Source organism: Rhipicephalus microplus, unplaced genomic scaffold, assembly GCF_043290135.1.
Source record: "Rhipicephalus microplus isolate Deutch F79 unplaced genomic scaffold, USDA_Rmic scaffold_47, whole genome shotgun sequence".
Taxonomy (NCBI): Eukaryota; Metazoa; Arthropoda; class Arachnida; order Ixodida; family Ixodidae; genus Rhipicephalus; species Rhipicephalus microplus.
Window position 1 is genome coordinate 1,877,684 of NW_027464620.1, and position 16,613 is coordinate 1,894,296.

Below are 16,613 nucleotides of genomic sequence, written 5' to 3' on the forward strand. Positions count from 1 at the left end.
GCCTTAATTCAGTTATGTCAAAGTTTCGATGAGCTGCGCAAGCAACGAGTTTCTACACGTCGCGCTAATACGCAGACAGCTGATATTTCGGCCTTGGAGTGCAAAAGCAGTAGCCCCGACTACAGCGTGTTAATGCCTCAAATTCAACAGTACATCCGGGAGGAAGTTGCTCGACAGCTCTCTCTTGTCGCCACCATCAACGAGACCCCCACAACACTGGACCACTCACTTCGCCGTGCTATTCAGACGCAAGTTGCCGAGGCTCTCCCTTCGCCCACATCCCCAATATCAGTGGCTGCACCGCTGACTTATGCAGAAGCCGTCCGCCGACCTTCTGCCCAACCGCCGCTCCCTTCATACAGTCCAGCCACCAACTACTACAGGTCACCAGTTTCAGTTTATCCGGTAAATCGGCCCATTCCACCACCTCGAGCACCTGCCAACTCTTGGCGTACTCCGGATAACCGGCCCATCTGCTACAACTGTGGTATTCCAGGACATGTCGCGCGCTACTGTCGTCGCCGTGGATTCTATTTTAATAATGTGCAGCATTCCGGCAACATACCTCGGCCATCAGAATCGCATGTGACACCTGATTCGCATGACCCCCGCTCACGTCGACCAGACTTCAGCCGACGTCGATCTCCTTCACCCCGTCTTCGGTCTCCTTCCCCCATGCTTCGCCGTTCCAACCACGCCCAGGAGGAAAACTGACAGTCGCAGTTCCTGAGGCAAGAGCTGCGCCACCGACGAAATTTCCAAGGCCTCATCTATCGCCCCCTAACGAGATTGCCGTGTTTGTGGACGGTTTCGCCACAACTGCTCTTGTCGACACAGGTGCCGCTATTTGTATAATAAGTGAAGGGTTATGCCGCAAACTGAACAAAGTGACGACTCCACTGGTTGAAATTTCTTTACGCACGGCGAGTTCGCAACACGTCCAACCTTCTGCCACATGCACTGCTCGTGTTGTGATTCAAGGAGTGCTTTACATCGTAGAATTTGTCGTCCTTCCGCATGCGTCTCATGAAATCATCCTGGGATGGAACTTTCTTTCCGCTAATCATGCGGTTGTCGACTGCGCTCGCGCTCAACTCGTTTTGTTTCCATTCAGCACGACATTCATAGATCTCCCTCGCTCACCCAAAAAGGTGATCGTCGCCGCTGACGTCGTCATTTCTGCTTTTTCGGTCACCGCGGTATCTCTGTTGTGCAACTCCGTTTCCGATTCAACTGCCCTATTTATGCCGTCTCAAGAATGCGCTCGTCGCCGGAACCTTGTCGTCCCGTTTGCCGTCCTAACACTTGCCGATGGCTCCAGTGCAGTGTACGTGTGCAATCCGTTCCCTTGTCCCGCTACCTTATTGCATGGCGAATGCATTGGGAGTCTTGACACTTATGATGACATCTTTCCTTTCGATGCCCGTTCTGATACGACACCGATGTCCGTGGATGCTGTCACAGCTGGCACCGCGCCCTCACTACCTGACGAAGACGTTCTGTTGCGCAGCGTAGACACCGGCCTTACGCAAGACCAGCGCAATCAGCTCATTCAACTACTTGACCGTTTCCGCGCCTCCTTCGACCACGGACAACCTCCCTTGGGACGCACGTCAGTTGTCGCTCACCATATCGACACCGGTCATCATACTCCACTTCGTCAGCGCCCCTACCGCGTCTCGCAGGCCGAGCGTGACGTCATCACTCAACACGTCGACGAGATGCTGCAACGTGGTGTTATTCAGCACTCACACAGTCCTTGGGCTTCGCCAGTGGTCCTCGTGCGAAAAAAGGATGGCTCCATCAGGTTTTGCGTGGATTATCGTCGACTAAACAACATCACACGCAAGGATGTTTATCCCCTGCCACGCATTGATGACGCCTTGGATTGCCTTCAAGGTGCGGAGTTTTTCTCTTCACTGGATCTGCGCTCTGGATATTGGCAAGTACCAATGGCTGAACCAGACCGTCCAAAAACGGCGTTTGTGACCCCTGACGGCTTATATGAATTTAATGTAATGCCCTTCGGTCTTTGCAATGCGCCTGCGACTTTTGAAAGAATGATGGACAGTGTCCTTAGGGGACTTAAATGGCACATCTGTCTTTGCTATTTAGACGACATAGTTGTATTCTCGGCGAATTTCGAAACTCATCTTTCCCGTCTGGAACAAGTTCTCCAGTGCCTTACGGCAGCCGGGTTGCAACTTAACTTCAAGAAATGTCGTTTTGGCGCCCGCAAACTCACAATTCTCGGCCACGTCGTTTCAAAAGAAGGAATATCGCCAGATCCTGCCAAACTGCGTGCCGTTGCCGAGTACCCCAAGCCTACTACCCTAAAGGAGCTTCGTAGTTTCATAGGCTTGTGTTCCTATTTTCGGCGTTTCATTCGCAATTTTGCCTCTATAATTGCCCCTCTGACTCAGCTTCTCTCCCGTAGCACGGACCTCTCTGGCTGGAATTCCCACTGCGATGAGGCATTCACGGCGCTACGCCGGCTACTCATCTCTCCGCCAGTTCTCCGCCACTTCGATCCCAATGCACCCACTGAAATTCACACGGATGCAAGCGGTGTCGGCCTCGGTGCCATTCTCGCTCAACGCAAGGATGGCTGCGACGAGTACGTTGTCGCCTATGCCAGCCGTACACTAACGAAGGCAGAGTCCAACTATTCCGTCACGGAAAAGGAGTGCTTGGCTATCATTTGGGCTATAGGAAAATTTCGCACCTACCTTTACGGACGCCAGTTTGATGTTGTCACAGATCACCATGCCTTATGCTGGTTAGCGTCCATGAAAGATCCTACTGGCCGCCTCGCTCGTTGGGCTTTACGCCTTCAGGAATACGATATCCGTGTTGTTTATCGCTCAGGACGCAGACATTCAGACGCCGATGCACTATCCCGTTCTCCACTGCCTCCTGACCTTGCCTGCTTATCAACTGCCATTTGCGATTCGTCATCGTTGAGCATCACTGACATGCCATCCGAACAGCGCAAGGATCCCTGGATCAATTCTTTGCTCGACGTCCTCTCTCACAGTTCGTCAGAAACGACTTCACGCTCCCTCTCTCGTCAAGCAAGACACTTTGCTGTCCGTGAAGGCTTGTTGTATCGCCGCAATTACGTGACGGATGGCCGTAGGTGGCTCCTTGTCATCCCTCGTCATTTGCGTTCGGACATCTGCGCTGCCTTTCACGATGACCCCCAGTGTGGCCACGCTGGAGTATTTAAGACTTACTCTCGCCTTCGTCTAAGATACTACTGGCGCGGCATGTATCGGCACGTTCGCCAGTACGTTCGGTCATGCACCACGTGTCAACGACGCAAGACGCCTTCTCACAGCACTGCTGGCCCTTTGCAACCCTTAACCTGCCCAGCCAGACCATTCGACCGCGTCGGAATTGATATTTATGGTCCTCTACCCAACTCTCTTCGAGGCAACCGGTGGATTATCGTCGCCGTGGATCATTTAACACGCTACGCTGAAACATCTGCGCTGCCTGCTACCACTGCGAAAGACGTTGCGTCCTTTCTTCTTCACCATCTCATTTTGCGACACGGTGCACCTCGTGAATTACTCAGTGACCGTGGACGCGTGTTTCTCTCGAACGCCGTCGACGAGCTACTCAAGGCATGTCGCACTGTCCATAGGAAATCCTCGGCATACCATCCCCAAACCAATGGCATGACAGAACGCTTTAACCGTACCCTTGGAGATATGCTTGCCATGTACGCCTCTGACGACCACACTAATTGGGACCAAGTGCTCCCTTTTGTCACGTACGCGTACAACTCTGCGCCACAAACAACCACTGGCTTTTCTCCTTTCTTCCTTCTGTACGGACGTGAGCCATCATGCTCCATGGACACTATTCTCCCTTACAGGCCTGATGTTTCCGAAGCGACGCCTGTTTCCGAAGCAGCTGCATATGCCGAAGAGTGTCGTCAACTCGCTCGCTCATTTACCGCACAAGACCAATGGCGCCAGAAAACTGACCACGATTCCTCTGCGTCTACTGTACACTATAACCCAGGAATGCTGGTTTGGCTCTGGGTCCCGTCTACCCCTCCCGGTCTTTCCCCGAAGCTTTCGTCGAAATACCATGGCCCCTACCGTGTGGTGCGGCAAACATCTCCTGTCAACTATGAAGTTGAGCCTATTGATCCACCCTCGGACCAACGCTGCCGTGGGCGTGAAACAGTACACGTATCACGCCTCAAACCGTGCTATGACCCCCTTGTCGTGTCCTTTCCCTAGGTCGCCAGGTTGGCTCCTTTCTGCGCGGGGAGTAATTGTACCGAAGCATAGTGGCGCCAGCTCTGTGCCAGCGTGAAAGAAGACGTTGACGTCCGTGTGTGGCTCGTGCTTGCCGGGTTCCTGCCTGGACCAGCTTGTTGCGGCTAACGTTTCTGGAATAATAACCTGTGTTTTTACGCAACCTTGCTCGTTGCAATATATATATATATATATATATATATATATATAAACAATGAAGTGCTAACATAGGACCCGGAAGTAAAAGTTCAAAAAAATCAAGCACGTAGGAAAAATTGTTTTGTAAAAACTGACGTTTCGGCCGCGGGACCGGCCTTCGTCGGAGTGACATCACTCCGACGAAGGCCGGTCCCGCGGCCGAAACGTCAGTCCTTTACAAAACAATTTTTCCTACGAGCTTAATTTTTTGAACATTATATATATATATACATATATATATATATATACATATATACATATATATATACACATATATATATATATATATATATATATATATATATAAGGTTAAATGATACACGTGTTATTTTACAACCGATTATCGCGTCCGTCGGTATTTAGAGCCATTCCTTTTCTTTTCTTCGTAATGTTTTGCTTCCCAGGTTTGCTCTAATATGCCCCCCTTCTCGAAGCTATAAACGGTACTAAATACATCAAACGCAAAACAAATTGGACGACGTTCAGAGACTTGCTTATTTTTCAGCATAAGTCGTCACTTTTAAAGATGAAGGCAAGGTAACGTTGCCCACTTGAAGTAAATCGTCTTTTTGATCCATTACTGTGTCATTCCACTATCTAGCCAGTCCAAGATTTCGAAGCACCGATTGCCCATCATGGTTTGGTTGTTTCACCGTTTCATTCAGCAACAAGGAAACAGAAAGAAATAAAGAAATAATGTCAAGATCTGCTCCAGTGTGCGCCACTGCTGCACAAGCAAAATTCGAAGTTGAAGCGCACAACTCGGAACCCAAGAGAGTTAAGACACAGTTTTTATCTCTCAGCGGAAGTCAACAAAACAAGATCTCATATTCAATCACAAAGTCATCTAACAAAGTACTCCGCCGAGAAGGAGATAAAATATTGTGTGGTCAGAAAAAAAAACGTAATCGAGAAACGCGAGTCACCGTCCTGCAAAAAGTGAACTTTCGCTGAACATCCTCGCTTATTTATCCGCAGTGACTTATTTATTTGACGGCTGCCGTCGTTTGAGTTTGCCAGTCCGGCCGAGGTGAGCGCATTTACACTGCGTTGCGCAGGCACCGTGTGTTGTGCCTTGTTCCACCTGGAAGGCGTTCGCCGAATCGACGAGGCAACGAGGGCGAACCAGCTCGTTAAATCGGCATCCAAACATGGCCGAGAAGAAAAGAGGCAAGAGTGCTCACTGGCTCAGTCGATGAAGGGCCCCGTTGTAGTGTGGCGCAGGAAAGGAAGGATAAGCGCGTGCCATGCATGGTCCAACGAATCTGAAGACACGAGGCGAGGTGCAGCAGTCACGCTGTAATTAGTAGGGGGCCTCTTTTCTCCCACAACCGTCGGGTGCCGAGTGAAAGGACCATTGCACGCCGCTGGGAGCTCCAGGCAACGCACACGTTCTTCGGCAGACTGTAATGGTAGGCGAAGAGGACTCAGAGGCCAAGCGTCAGTGCTCACTCGCGGTACATTGCCAATTCTATCTTGCTGCTTCCCTTTTTAATGTATAGTTGCGCTGAATGAAAGGCAGAAAGGATGAACGACACAGTACTCGATAGGTAACGTGGAAACTTTGAACCATTTATATTCGCGAAAGTGCGCCAAAGATCGAGGACGCTTTAAGCGAGGCAGCTTTTAACTTCATTGAAATCTTCTTGATTAGCGAGCACAGCACACGCGGTGCTCGAGGACATAAAATGACTTGCCTTCATTTACATCCCGTTGTGGCAAAGTTCATTGCTATCATCACTGTTTTGTGTATACAATGACTACAATGATTTTGATGACAACGATAGAGATATTATGTTCACTTTACTTGAACATATTTAAATAATTATTTTTGCTTTAAATATCAAACGCATACACGTTGCATGACTTTTCGCAACAACGGAGCCGAAGGTGAAACTTCATAGTGCACGGAAATCACGGAAGGTATTTGCCAAGTTACATTTTTTGCTCTTTCTGATCGTATATAAACATCAGAAAAGGTGACTTTTCGTATTACTCTTCGCGTTTTAAACCCCGACATTTCCATTATTTTAATTTCTGTCATCACATTATAACATTAAACAAAAAAAATCAGTTCGCTCTATATACCTGGATAACTCATAATGAACCGGCTTTTCAAAGCGGGAGTTTTAATATCAGTGGCTGCTCCTTCGGGACGAAATGTGCGAATAAAGAACAGACCAACCGCAGCGTTAGACAGAGCTCAGGAGTGATACCAAGGACTAGCTTCCGTGAATCCATTGACAGCCTGGTCCGGTGCGTGATTAATAACGCAATTATTTTTCTTCGAGTAGGCAATGAAGGCGACAGAGACCAACATTAATCACAAATTGGAGTCACATTAACTAAAATGAAAAGTTCTGCCCCACTATCCTTTCAGGCATACCCGGAGCGTGCTTTTTAAATGGGCCATCGCATTCTCTAAATGTTGTATGAAATTATTCATTAGCTCTTGTAAAAGTGGCCCGAGTATTAGGAATGAATGGCTTGCCATTACCGTTTCTATTTTTCTGTAATCAAGCACTCTTTTCGTTCCCCATATTGCGCATATTACCTTACTCGTCTTTTCTTGTTTCAACAACTCGACAACGTACCGAGGCGAGGCACTTAATATCTCGTCTCTGAATACATTAGCGGAGTCAGAGGCTCTAGAAAAGTGTCCTCAAATTTGATTATCGGGCACGCGTGAGTGAAATTGATGACTTACTTCCCCCTTAAAAGCACACTCTTCAATGATTTTCGGATCCGGCAGAGAGCCAGTTTTGCAATGCACATCGCGGCTCAGTGGCAACGAGGGCCTTTGCGGGTTCATAAATGGTGCGATAGGTCGGACAATTGGGCTTCACGGACCGGGTATTTATCTCAGTCAGGTTGGCGCGAGACCGTCTCTGCCAGCTTATCCAATGTTGTCAGTATCCACCATTGGCGAAACAAGTTCGTGTTCTGAGCAGGTATATCATCAGCATATATTAAAACTTAGACCCGGACATATCGACAATAACGCCTTGGTTAATTTTCAGGTTGATCACTGCTTGCAAAATATGTGCGCTATTATTATATCGCGAAATTTTCAGCACGCGGAATATTGATAAACTTTTTCGGAGGTATTGCTCGTAACGCCTTCAATGCACTCAAAAATTTTTGATTGCTTCATTCAGTTTCAGTTTGTCAATCCTGCACACAAGTAAAATATGATCTCGTCGCAACATTGACAAAAGAACGATTGTTATAGTGTTCAAGTTTCCATAAAAAACAATCTCAGCGAACTACTTAGCAGAAATTGTAACAAAGCGCTATTGTCCATTGATGTTATGTAGTTATTACAGGAGAACACAAGGTGTTTTTCACAAAGACAAACAGAAATATCTTCTCAATTAGCGTATACACAAATAGTAATAAATTTCGAATGTTCAATGGCCTTACAAGTGATAACTGTACTTTCGAACTAAACAACCATGTTTGGTGTGAGGTTCCTTGCTTCGGAGCACCAAGGCAGGAACTTTTGAATACTTTAGGGAAATTTGATAGCCGCCTTTTGTCAGAAGGCGTTATGGGACACTGGGAAAGTCCGTCCTCAGCACAGAAAAGGTTAAAAACATCGTTGCGTTTTTTAAGCAAGAATCTGCGAGACACACATACTTTAAATATTGTCTTTGTCTCATTTTTTCGCTTATGGTGGCTTCATTTTAAATGCGAAGCGTTTCTTGGCGAACTTCGGCGACCTTGAGCGTATCTATTTATCTATCTATCTATCTATCTATCTATCTATCTATCTATCTATCTATCTATCTATCTATCTATCTATTTATCTATCTATCGATCCATCTATCCGTCTATCCATCTATCTATCTATCTATCTATCTATCTATCTATCTATCTATCTATCTATCTATCTATTTATCTATCTATCTATCTATCTAGTTGCCTACGACCTTTAGCTCTCCTGGCCGTTTTGATGATGGTATCGATACAAAACTTGGTATGATATAACATGACTGTATAAAGAACATATTTGACTAGTCATAACATGAAAATTATGACATGGATGTCACGAATGTCATGATTTGCATTTTGTGGTCCTGCAGCTCTTGCAGTGGTTTCGTTCACATGCCTTGTTGCAAAACTGGTATGTTATGACATGATCGCATGGCGAACACAAGCGACAGACCCTAAACAGAAAATCTTGACATGCGTGTCATGCAACAACATGACTACATGCAACACTCATGATGTGGTCGCGGCCGTTTCACTAGCTTTGTATATACCAAATTTGGTATTACGAGACGTGAATGGATGACGATGGTATGTGACTGGTGCGAACATGAAAGTCATGAGATGCATGACATGTAAAAACATGACTACATGCTACGCTCATGATGCGCTCGCGCCGTTTTTCTAGCTCACATGTACCAAATGCAATATCACGGGACGCGAACAGACGACATTGATAAATGATACGTTCAAACATGATGATCATGACATGCATGTCATGTAACTTGAATTCGGCCTACACTCATGATGCGCGAGTGGCCGTTTTGTTACCTTCACATATACCAAAATTTGGTATTACGTCCCGTGAATGAATGACGAAGGTATGTGACTGGTGCAAACATGATATTTTTAGAGATGCGTGTCATGTAAGAACATTATTACACACTCAAGGCACCAATACACTTCGACGTGAGCCAGCGCGCGTGCGCGCCGTCGCTCGTTTTATCGCGTCGCGCCGGTGATGCCAAGCTAGGCGCTGATATCCCCCTGGAAGAGATCAGTGGATCTGCCCACTGACCTTCATTGTGGATCCGCATGCCATATAATCGCAGGCGCGCGCCGCGCTGCGTTGCTTTCGCGCATGCGCGTTTGAGCGCACACGGCATCCCTCCGTCACGAAGAGAGGCAGACGTAGTGCTCTCTAAATAAAGTCGTCGGCGCAAAATGCAGGATGTCGCATTTCGCACCGTTTGCCACCGGGCTGCGACGACGGACGCTGGTCGTGCCGGTCGCGCCCGGCGTCACACTATAGAAAGCTCGCGCTTTGCTAGCGTGGCATCGCTGCACCCAGCCTGCGCGTGCGTCAACGTTGCGTCGGAGTATATTGGGCCCTTCATGACGCGCTTGCCGCCGGTGCGCTAGTTCCACATATACGAAATTTGATGCGAATGAACGAAGATAGCAAATGACACGTCGAAGTATGATAATCATAATATAAATTTCATGTAACACATGACTACATGCTACGCTGATAGCACAATCGCGGCCGTTTCGCTAGCTCCATATATACCAAAGTTGGTACCAGGTGACGTTAATAGATGACGAAGGTAAATGAAACGTCCAGACATAATAATGATGACATGGAAATCATGTACTGCATAATTTACCTCCCCGTTTTAACGTTGTGCTGAATTTAAAGTTACCTAACGCGCTTCTTCATTCGTGCTTTGCATATTATCGATTCCAGCTCTATGTGGGATCTGCAATTTTTTTTTTCTTGCAGAACCAATTTTGTATTCTATTTCATTCCCCCTTTCCCTAGCGAAAGGTAGCCAGCCAATTGAATTGGTTAACCTTTCTTTCTTTCTTTCTTTCTTTCTTTCTTTCTTTCTTTTTTATTAATGTGCTTTCATGGCTATACTCGGCTGCTTGCAAGGGAGATAAGCGGCAGACTAAAATCTGTGGCCTGTACCTATATTTGGGCATGCACATACGTGCTCACCATGTTCCTATACCAATACTCAAATATCTTCACGAATGCCTGTCATATGTGTCAGTGAGAAAACGCATTCGGTGGTGTTCACATTACTTGTTTCTTTATATTTTTGCTAATGCATTTTAATTGCTCAAATGTATTATCTCTGTCAACATCCTTTTTTTTGACGTGCGCATTAGCGCACAGTGTATAGCGTAGCATTAGCGTGCGCATTAGCGCACAGTGTAACGCACAGTGTAGCGCACTTCCTTCGGTGTATAGAGCCCCACTCATTACACTCTTCATTTATTCTTCTGATATGCCATATTGATATTTGATGTGGCCGAAGCTGGCTGATAATTTATGTTAGGAAACCATTAGTCATGTGCTATGTTGTAAATCTGTTACACTAAAAGTTAAATGAGGACGACGTGCCCACCTGTATGTGTATGTGTAAAGCACCTGGGGGTATTCAAGGACAAGTACATAACCAGTTCGCGCAAACAACAGTCAAGGTGGTGTGAATCGTGCCACTTTTGTTCTATTTTTAGATAATAACACGTATAATCTTACCTGAAACTTCCAAACATAATTTTGTCTGAGAGGAGCCTCTGAGGGACGCGCACGTGTCAATGGCATCATTATATATTTTAAACGGCGGCTTGAACTTGTAGTTGTCTTTTTATAATGTATGTATTGGACGTGTGACATTCGGTATGTGCCACTTTCCGAATGTGCCCGGCAAACGGCTTAAAACGTATGACCGCTGAAGTGCACCGATCGGATTATTAACCATTAAAGGAAATTTAACGTCCCACAGAGTAGAATTACACACATTCTAACACAACTACCTATGGCACTAACACGGCTCCACCGCGGTGGTCTAGTGGCTAAGGTACTCGGTTGCTGACCCTCAGGTCGCGGGATCGAATCCCGGCTGCGGCGGCTGCATTTCCGATGGAGGCGGAAAGGTTGTAGGCCCGTGTTGTCAGATTTGGGTGCACGTTAAAGAACCCCAGGTGGTCGAAATTCCCGGAGCCCTTTACTACGGCATCTCTCATATACGTATGGTGGTTTTGGGACGTTAAACCCCATATATCTATCTATCTATAGCACTAACTTGTTAGGTTTAAGTACACACGAAAATTGACACCTCCCATAAATTAGCATTCTTAGCAGTGCCGTTTGAAAATATGGGCGAAGACATTATTACTCCCTTCGCCTTGAACTTGTAAAATTAACGCAGCATCCAGTATGATTGATTACCAGTATAGGCCCAAGTCTCTGGTTGCACGAAGCGTAGTGAGAGTGATCTTGTTTATCAATGCGTGGTTATTAGCAACAGCTTCCTAAGAATAGGTACTCTCGTGCTTCGAGGAAGTGATGGCTTTCTTCACGAGTTAAAAAAATTATAAAAACAAAATATCAATAATGACATGAGAACACAGGCGTTGCGTGTAGGAAAAAAAGGCAGGAACGTTTAACTGCTTCGTGCCACGCAACAAAACTTGTCTTTTTCTAAGGGGAAGGGGAGGCAGAAGATTTTGAAAGTGAAGGCTTAGAGGTGGTTCAATGCAAATCACGCGAGACTGCAATCAGAGAAGCCGCTTTGAACCCACTTCACGTGCTCCAGAGAACGACAACGCCCATCAAAAGTATACGTGCGAACGAAACTCAACCAAATGTACTCGCAGTCGCTTGAAATCGATTCGAAGCCAGAGGTTGTTTTTTCACCACAGAGAAACATCAAATTGCAGAACTACACCACGGTTTGTTTTTTTTTTGCTTATATTTATTGTTTATCAAAAGGATATTGAACGCAATTTCTTCTAGAACTCATTAAAAGACACTAATGAATGCGAACACGTTAGCGCTGTGCCACGATCAGTCAATCAGCGACTAGATCACGCCATGCAAATGACCTTTCTGCCAAGGTTGGTAGTCTTGTTGACCGTGAACGTGCTTTTCAAACAATTTTTTTTCGGTTACAGTCATTAAATGCAGGTAGTCGTTGCTCACAGAAAGGTGGAGCCGAGGCCGAGCCTCTGCAAACATTAATTCTACTTGGGGCTTTTTTAAAAATAATCAAGAAGACGTGCCCGTTTGTAATTATACTGAGCTTTGTGTAAAAGCACGCCCCCTCGTACGGCCTCAAAATATGCGCGTTTGAAGGAGTACCGGCTAACTAGACCAGTAGCTTGTTTTTCCTTGTTTTTGAATGGTTAAAAATTCTGCCAAAACTGAAAGTTATAAAGAAAACACTGCAGTCATCACAGCTTCAAATCAACGAAGAGAGATGACAGGGTGTAACATAGGCACTGCGTGTTCTCTAATCTGTCATGTAGATTGCCCTGATCATCTTGTGTCCTCTTATCCGTCCTCGTTCATTTTACGCTGTGCAAATATGTCGTTGCTACATCGAACCCCAACCAGTACAAAATATTGTTGCACCAGAGTTGTTCTGGCTGCTAACTTCGGTGGGTCAAATGTCTCTTTTCTAAGTTTGGGGCAACAAATGTAAGAAATCCTTCAGCTCGATATGCTTCAGAGTTGGTTTAGTGCTTCTCTTAACTCTGATTATTCTTTTATAGCTTCACTAAGAATATTGCTGCGCTGCACACGCATAACTTCTATATGACAAGACCAACATATATGCATGTACAAAATTATTTATTTATTTATTTATTCATTATTTTTTATTCATTTCGACTGCCCGCACAACCTGAATGCATTATTGCAGGGGCCTGATGCACAGATTGAATGTGCATAAACAAGTTTAATTGATATATGTGGTTTGAAATTTCAAATACATGATTATGAAAGGCAGTGCGGGGATCTGAAAATTTATCCCACATGTTGTTTTTATCGTGCACTGACATCGCACCGTACACGGGCCTCTACGATTTTGCCTCTTTACCATTTCGCCTCCATTTCGCCGTGGCCGGGATTGAACTCACGCCCTTCGGGTTAGCGGCCTAGCCCCCTAGCCCCGTAACGGCTACGCAATCGTGGCGGACTGTGCTCGAACGAAGACAACTGGACAAGCAAAGTGAAAACATCAGCAGAAACACACGCCCATGCCGTTAAACACCCAACAGGAATGTTGTCAACGCACGGCCTTCGTCAGAAGGCCATGCGACGGCCGAAGCGTAAATCTATAAAGGAACTGCTTGCTTTCTCGTCCGTGTACCAGCTTCTTTTCTTTATATATATATATATATATATATATATATATATATATATATATATATATATATATATATGCTTCCTCATGCGCAGTTGCGCTAAAAGTTGTCATTACTACAGTGAAAGCCCGCTGACTTGAATTAGCAAGGAGTCATAAAACTGTTCGAATTATACAGAGCTTAAAGCAGGGCTAAAATGAATGGAGATTGCACCACGTTTAAATGGGTTGAGTCTTTATTTCAGACATGTATATATAAATACACGGCTGTTGGCGAGGGAAAATACGTGGTTGATCCCGCTTCCTAGGAATTGATATAACACGAAAGTGAACCGCGTCCTCGCAGATGTAGTTGAGAATTCATTGTGAATTGCTTCGCCACAAGGGTGAAGCAATGAATGCTGCAGAAACAAATTGCAATGTCACGCGAAGAGCGTCAAGCAGCTCGAAACTTGCAGCGCACAGCTCAAGCAGAAAGCACGCACGAAATGAGCACACACAGGACGAGAATGAAAAGCGACTGTGCCACCTCGACACTTCAAGCAAGCTCCTCAAACGGAAAGAGAGTCGCATGAAATAGATGCATAGGTATACACAAGACGACCGCAAACCATCATCCCCAATCTTTTCTGTATGTGAGCAACGCGCTCCTTTATCGGCAGCTATATCGGAGTGACGTTCGCTGTTAAGGTTGAAGGAGGAGGTTCGTTGATGGCATCCCACCACTGCCACCAGTTGTTGCTAATGGGTGTGTACCCGGTCTCTTGTGGTAGCGTGGTGTAACCGGGTGGAGGAAACGAACGCTGACAGGTAGAGGATATGAAAAACAAACAGGTTTATGGTACTATTTATACATATTTACAGCAAAGAAAGGTTAGGGGTTTCACAACCCACGAGCGTGGTGGTTGAACCATTACATAGTTCAGAGTGACGTCCAGCACTCTGCGGCGTCGTTTTAAGCCCTTTTGGGCTCCTCCTCTCCGAGTGGAACACCAATCACACACACACAACAGGTGAGGGGGACGAGCATGCACGGTCCACGTGCACGTCCAATATTGAGTCGTGATCACTGCACTGCAAGGTGGCGCCAGCAGGGCTCTTCCTCATAGTGTGTGTGCCGCTAGTCGAGAGGTCCCACGATCCTGACAGCATACATCAAAGGGTCCGCCGATTTGTTCGCTTAAATAGCGGAGCGATTTGCGGCGGCCGCCACGGTCTCTTCCAAGAAAGATGCTGTATTTGTTGTCCTCTCTGGAACTGTTTACGATGTCGTGGCGACACGACGTCTCATCCTACGGCTAGCAGGGACAATGCCTGGCGGGCATAGGCAGCCGGCTGGTCGGCTACGTGATTGAGGATTAAAAGAGCGCCGCTCCCCCGTCAGCTCTGGCGCCGGTTAGTCACAACAGCTTCCCCGCCGCCAGATGAGTCGCCGAGGTCATCAGGCACCACTCCTGTTCGAAGGGACGACGAAAGGATCCGCATTTAAAAGTCAGGAACTCGCCTTTGCTTGCCACATTGTCTGGGTAATTGCCGAAATCTTCGACAGTGTCTGCCAGGCTGGGCGCCGATGGCACTGAGAGCCTCCCCAGTAGACCGACTTACGCACAATGGCGTCTGTCCAGACGAATCGCCGGGCCAAACGTAACATCGCACTCTTTTAGACTACTGTAACTTTAAAGGAACTTGCGGTGGAAGCACGAGAAGTACAAAGCGCCCGAACCCTGATATAAGAACGCGCGCGAGTGAGCGACCACACCTGCAAACATCTGTACACTTTTTAACCCCGCCGGAGGAGGAAGACGAAGTGATTCTCTTGTGGAACACATCTTTCGGTCTGTGCTGTATTTTCTGCGTTCCACAGCGCAACAGTGGGGTCTCCAGCCCCCTACATCACGGTCATGGATGTACAATCCCCGGAGATCCCGCCCGGTACCAGTTCATCCACGGGCATTGCTTCAAGAAAGCGTGGCAATCCATCTAGTGAGAGCGAGGACACCGAGCCGTACTCTGCATCAGACTACGAGTCCTCGGAAGACGGCTTCGAACCTGTACTCTACCGCAAGGCCAAACGAAGAATCATGAACGCATCATCGGCATCAAGTACAGCCACTGTGAGGACAGCGCCTCAGCGATGGCCTCACTCCATTCTGTTTGTGCCACAGACTACTACTGCAAATCTGCGCTTCCTCAACAGGCAAGCACTGTCCTTGTACCTTGAAAACATTGTGCCTAACGAGATTAAGGACATCAGGATAAACACGAAGAAGAATATTTTGACAATAGACGTGAGGAACCCGAGTGCACTGAACACGCTACAGCATGTGTTGGAGCTGGGAAACATCAAAGTCCGATCCATCATACCAGCGAATGGTGACACCGTAACAGGAGTTATCTATGACATAGACACGGAAATCACCAATGAAGATCTTCCTGCACTGATAAAACCAGTGAGCGAAAACAACGTCATTGTGCATGCTGGTCGCCTAGGCAACTCTCGTTGTGTGCGAATAACATTCAAGGGTGACTGTCTTCCCTCTTACGTGAAAGTTGGCCATTTCCGTCACCAGGTTCGCCCATTTATTCCGAAGCCTATGCAGTGTTTGAAGTGCCAGAAGATTGGCCACGTGCAGGGCGTTTGCAGAAATTCCGCAGTGTGCCCCCGATGCGCTGAACAACACTCAGAAGACGACTGTAATGCAACTACGTTGAAATGCCCCAACTGCCAAGGCGCTCACAGCGCTTCCTCCAAGGACTGTCCTCAGATTAAGAAAGAGATTTATATTCTGAGGCAAATGGTGCGAGACAACTCGACTCACAGAGAAGCAGCGCAAAAAGTAAGGCGAAGACGCCGTCATCGTCGAAGGTCCTCACGAAGGACAGTTCAAAATCTGACGACAAAGTCAGAAACTCAGGTGAAATCGACAGGCGCGGCTCCTAGCACGGCAAACATCTGCGCTGAAAGAGAAGATGCCGGAAGATCTCTCTCTCCAAAGGAATGGCCACTCCTTCAGCCTAGACGATCTGTTGAGCCTCAACAAAAGCCGCCTACACGACCTGTTGAGCCTCAACAGAAGCCACCTCAAGAACAAGCACAAAATGCTGCAACAGCCGGGAAGCCAGATCATCGCGTGATGGTGATGCTAAGATCATTAGTGGACACCATTCGCATGTTGTTAAAGGACATGAATACACCGTCAGCCAAAAGTGCCCTTCAAGTACTGGACGCGCTTAGTCCAGTGCTAGCAGCCCTAGAGTAGACCATGGCTAA

At 46.8% G+C, this 16,613-nt stretch overlaps 1 long non-coding RNA gene across 1 annotated transcript in view; it reads right to left on the bottom strand.

The window, feature by feature from the left end:
* The window catches only part of LOC142788195 (uncharacterized), a 166,115-nt gene that overhangs the window by 68,463 nt on the left and 81,039 nt on the right, over window positions 1-16,613 (bottom strand). Inside the window, exon 2 of the long non-coding RNA XR_012889274.1 lies at window positions 5,657-5,876. This is a non-coding gene — a long non-coding RNA (uncharacterized LOC142788195). The remainder of the gene's footprint in view (window positions 1-5,656; window positions 5,877-16,613) is intronic.